This window comes from Carassius gibelio, chromosome A9 (assembly GCF_023724105.1).
Source record: "Carassius gibelio isolate Cgi1373 ecotype wild population from Czech Republic chromosome A9, carGib1.2-hapl.c, whole genome shotgun sequence".
In the NCBI taxonomy this organism is placed as follows: domain Eukaryota; kingdom Metazoa; phylum Chordata; class Actinopteri; order Cypriniformes; family Cyprinidae; genus Carassius; species Carassius gibelio.
Genome location: NC_068379.1, coordinates 21,551,475 through 21,557,586, shown reverse-complemented (window position 1 = coordinate 21,557,586; position 6,112 = coordinate 21,551,475).

The following is a 6,112-nucleotide window of genomic DNA, read 5'->3' as shown; positions in this document are numbered from 1 at the left end:
AATCGCTCCTTTGATATCTTGTGCAGCAAGAGCTGTGTGATGACATCAGCGGGGGTCCTCCGGGGCCATGGTTGGGTTTGTGAGGAATGCTAATTGATGCTCTGTCAGGGCTTCCCTTGGACAGATTAACCGCAGAGAAACGTCCACGCATTTATCTGACCATCAAGATCGCATATTTACACGGCTTCTCTTTAATGGGTCAAAGGTGAAGGGTGCAGTGTGGGGTGAGGGATGACCGACAGCACTGACGTCATTCATTCAGAATATATGCACGACGAGCTGCGTTGTCATCAACAACGCATGAAGCTTTCAGGCTGTAAGCAAACACCTCTCGTTTTATTTTCTTTCACTATAAATCAGATGCGAAGTCATGGCCACACAAAACACACACACACACACACACCATAGTGTACTTGGTTTGAATGTGGTGTGTAATACGCAGATAACCTGCAAAGGTCATATAGCGACATTAATCTCAGTCAGCCCTGACCTTTTCACGCCCCACACAAGAGTAGATCTATTCAAATATATTCTAAATATTCTTTCTACCTCCCACAGTCCTTATAATGCATTATAATATTGGACTGTAATGTGATGAAATATTGTAACACTAGGCAATGCACAACTTGTTTATAAGGGGCTATTAGTTTGCACGCTTGGATGTGTCTTTGCACAAGCATTAAAAGGCACTGCTGAAACCTTCTTTGGTGCCCAAATGCATTTGACAATAAATCCCCCCATTAAAAGAGTGCTCGCAGGAGCATTGTATTTTCTTTTAATACCTGACTGACTCATAGAAAATCTCTTAATATCAGCGCAGCTTACATGGACCTCAGTGCCAAGGGCAGATTAGAAACTGACGAAAGTTTCTGCATTTCACTTAGCTGCATGGATCCATCTGCTCGCTCGGGTACCATGGAGACGACGAGGCTTTGTCTCGACTGTGAAGATTTCTGGACGGAGACGCTTGGTGCGAAAACTGCCTCTCTCCAAATGCTCTAAAAGATGAGCCAATAATTATATAGGCAAATAAATCCTTTTTATTAAAAACTGTGTTAATAGTCCCAAAGGTTGTTGTTCAAAAGCAAACGATTTCCCTTAAGACAACACTAAACGTTCTAGTTTGATTTCGACTTTGAATTAGCAAAATGCAAATTACATAAATGTAATCAGTAATACTTTAAAATTAGGTTTAATTGTTTGTATATTTTTTTTTACAATGGTTAATGCATTATCACAAACTAATAAAAAACATTCTTATGTAGCATTTATTAATGTTTTTTATGATTCTGTATTACTGTATATTTAATTATTAATACATATTTTTTATAATTTTCTCCTGGTGGTTTTGGTATTTGGTATGTTTTTTGTTTTCAATAAGAAAATCAACCAAAAAAAGAAAAATGTATTATGCAGAATAGAAAAGAATATATAGAATATGTAGAGCATTAGGTAACTCTTTAGAATAAGGTTCCATTAGTTAATGTTAGTTAATGTATTAATTAACATGAAAAAACAATGAATAATACATTTATTACTGTATTTATTCATCTTTGTTAATGTTAGTTAATGAAAATACAGTTATTCATTGTTAGTTCATGGTAATTCACAGTGCATTAACTAATGTTAACAAGCACAACTTTTGATTTAAATAATGCATTAGTAAATGTTGAAATTAACATGAACTAAGACTTATAAATGCTGTAGAAGGATTGTTCTTGCTTAGTTCATGTTAACGAAAGTAGTTAACTAACATTAACTAATGGAACCTTATTCTAAAGTGTTACCGAGCATTAACCTTGCCCTACATATATATATATATATATATATATATATATATATATATATATATATATATATATATATATAAAACAAAAAGAGTCTGAATAACTTTGTGTTCTGCAAAAGAAAAAGAGAACTATAAGAGGGTGAGTATTATGAAATTATTTTTGTACCAATAAAAATCAAAATATAATCTCAGGCAAAAACTTTGAATTTATTTTTAATACACTGTATGTTTTGTTAACTGTTTTGTACTTTTTCTTTTGATGATCTATGATTTGATGATATAAATACAGCTGGATAAAACCAAAACTGTGTCCATCTTCATTTCAGGCTGCAAAGCAAAAAAAATGTGATTATTTCAAAGTGGGGTGATCCTTTTCTATACCCACTGTATGAGAACTGTGCATTACGTTACTATGAAGTTAGTGTTTTTTGGATTCTGGTCCCTTCTTGTGACAACATAATTGCATCCAAGTCTTTCGCTTTGATACTTGTACATGTGCTGTAGTGACAATAAAGAATGTACATTTATTTGAATTAATTCATGGTTTCAATAACATTAATTTACAGTAACTGGTTTATAAAAGTCACAATTGAAAGAGTTGATAATTGTTAAAAATGTATTTACAATTTTACATTTTGGATGATAATGTTAACTAAATAAAATAACTAAACATAATTATCAGCATGATAAAAAAAAAACTATTGGCAGCAACCACATTCTTTGTATTGAATATGCAATGAAATGATCTTTGAGGTCTGTACAGTCTGACAAGCCATGATTGTAATTTTCATATTGTTTGAATTCTTCAGAATTAAGTGATCACTAATTGTGATGGTCGAAGTGCATATGCTAAGTGTTATGGCCAGGGTTGTCGACCTTGATTGCCTGTTTTGAGTGATGGCTGAATATATCACACACACACACACACACACACACACACACACTCACACAAACACACAAACGTTTATAGTATATAATGATATTATTATCTTTAAATTGTAACAGCAGAAACTAGACTCTAGAATAGAAATGTAAAAATAGAATGTAAAAGAAGAATAAACAAATAACAGTTAACAAAACATACAGTGAATTAAAAACAAAGTCAAAGGTTTTGTCTGTTATTTTCTTTTATCATTTTTCTTTTCTTTTTTTCAGTTTCAAAGACATTTTATTCATATTCAAATCATATTTTCATAAGTTTCTTCAAAAGGTTGAATTAATTTTTACTGGCACAAAAGTAATTCTATAGAGTAAATGGAAGGAATGACAAAACTGTAAAGTCAATTTAATCAAGCTTCAGTTATCTGAATCAGATCATATTGCCGTGAATGATAAAAAAAAGAGTCTCCTGGGAGCCGGAAGCTGCCTATCCAACACCAAATCTCTTTACTGACGTCTAACATCCAAACCCTGATATGACTCATACCTGTGCTATGGGTTTGGTGCGATCGTTTGGCATCTCTGGCGGCCCCCTGTGTGGGTGGGAATGCGTTCTGTCTGCATTACTCAGTACCAAGTACTTGTAAAGCTTTAACAACCTGATACCCTCCATCAACATGCTGCAAGTCTTGTCCTGCTGTAGGGGTTTCTCCTGTAGGTAATGCTGGTACCTCATACACACATGTGCTGGTCTCATGACCACCGCAGACTGGGTGGGAAGCAGAAGGAATGTGTTAAGTGTATACGTAGAGATCACATATGAAGGAGTTCGGGGTTAAAACAGTGTCTGTGGGACCGGCGCTGACATGACGTGGACCAGTAGCCATGCACCTCAGATATCAGATAAAAGGAACATTTTGTTTGTTGCTTCCGAGGTTAGTGCTACCAAAAGTATTATGAAGACAAAAACTAACAGTGAAGTCATCTTAATTAGACATAAAAGTATTTGAAAAATACAATCTTAAATTGTATAAATGTGCACTACATTAAAATGCAAAATTAATAAAAGCTCATTAGAAGTACAGAGAAAATGACATTTGATTGAGTAATTAATTACTGTAGCTGTGTTGTAATGATATTGATGTATAAAACCTAAACTTTAACTTTTAGGGTATTATGATAATTAGGATAAAATGCCATAGTGGGCAAATTGAGCAATTTGCAGAGCTATGTCATAATGATACCAAATAACAAATAAAATGAAGTTGTATAAAACTAAAACTTAACTAAAAACTAAATATATATATATATATATATATATATATATGCTTCATGATTTTTTTATGTTTTTATTTTTGTTTTGGCTGTTTATATACTACAGTTCAAGTTCAAAAGTGTGCGGTACATTTTTTTAATGTATCTAAAAGAAGTTTCTTATGCTTGCCAAGGAATATTTTAACATATTTTAAATTATAATTTTTCCTGTGGTGGGTGCTTTGGATATCAAAATGTTTAATTTTTATTTTTTTATTATTACTATTATTATGTTTTAAACTACTGTGCTGCTTAATATTTTTTGTGGAAACCACGAAGCTTTTTTCTTCCCCAGAATTCTTTAATTAACAGAATTTAAAAGAAACCATTTATTTGTAATATTATTAATGTCCATACTCCCATTCAGTTTAATTTCTTTTTGATGAGTAAAAGCATTAATTAAAATAAATAATATTAGGAACCTTAAAAATGGCACAATGGGGCACTTTATTTTCAAACTTGAAATGAAAAAAAAAAATTATGAAGAAATTAACCTTAACCATATTAACCATATTGTTAATTGTTATTTAAAGCTAGCTATTTATTTATCATTTACATTAGATGAAAGATGAACGATATGTCCCACCTCCAAAGTCAGAATCATACCATTTTAATTAGAACAAAACTGCAGCGTGATTCGTCAGTGAGTATCCTGGTCCTTTCAAGGAAGAGGACCCCCCTCAGCACAGATGCACGCGCGGATGTGCTTCACGTCCTCTTTCCATCCCCCTTTCCTTCCTTCTCTCTCTCTGTCATGATCCAAGGTGTGCACATACCACACTGCATCCTGCCACTAGAACGAGAGGACGCAAAACAGACAAACATAAATCACAAGAGGCATAATCATGCATGCATTAAAATATTTGGATTGCAGACAGTTCTGGGCACCCTTATCCTTTTAGTTGGCATAGTTGACTCCAATATGCTCATACATTAATTTTACATCCAATTGTGGAAGAGTTGCCCATGCATGATGGCAAACATCTTTCTAGTGAACATTTTCTAAATGGGTTACTAAAAATACTAATGTTTCCACAAGCAGTCATCCGTGACCCTGCAGGTTAGGGGTGATGGAAGTAAATGTGTGTACAGACAGGAGTAGCTGCTAGACATCTGAGAAGAGGTGAACAGTCAAGGGTTAACTGTCTTTTAATATAGCAGCATGTCCTCATGTCTCTTTCCACTTCTGAAGTGTAACATCACTGCCTTTTTCTATGCCGAGGCTGAACATGGTGTATCAGTTGATTGTGAATTAAATTGGATAAAAACCATACAGTTTGATTGTTGACTTATCCTTTGTGTTCTTTATGTTTAGATTATATTATTATACTTACATTATTTTTATGCTTATATTCAACATTTGCATGCTAGTTTCTATATGAATTAGCAGCGCTTGCATGTAATAGCCATTTAAAAATACTGTACGAGAATCACCTTTTTTTTTATTCTCAAGAAATGTTTTGAAACATAATGCAGAATAATATGCCTATACTATATTATCCGATTAATTTAATTTTCACATAAATGAGTGTTTGAGATATTTTCATAGAATTTTTTAGAACCATATTTGCCTGAAGTGTTTCTCCAAAATTCATTCCTGAGATCCCCTACAAAACAGCAATATCTTACTAAAATAAAATCACACTTATAAAAAAAAAATCATTGCTAAATTTCAATAAGTTGTCCGTTCCTTATTTAAGGATTACTTCATCTAAAAATGAAATCTTTATTTACTCACCCTCAAATGTTGTTTATCTGTAAAACATTAAATGATTAATTTGTAGAATCATTTGTATTATCACACATTCTGTTGTTTCTATACATCAACAGTTCGTGACCATGTCTTTCAATCTTTAAAAAGGACAACAACCAAAAACACCACTACTTATATTTATTAGTCGTAAAAAAATAATAATAATGATTAACAATAAATTCTTGCCTTGCTTTTCAAATCAAAAATGGGACCAGGCATCAGGTTTGATGACTAATAATCATATCATTGTAATGTCAAGTTTGACTAACAAGAGTCATCGTGGATGTCTTGCCTTTGATAACATGTTACATTTGACCCTGAAGTTGCACGACACAAACCATGTCATTGCTTGTTCTTTCATCAGAATCACTTCTCTT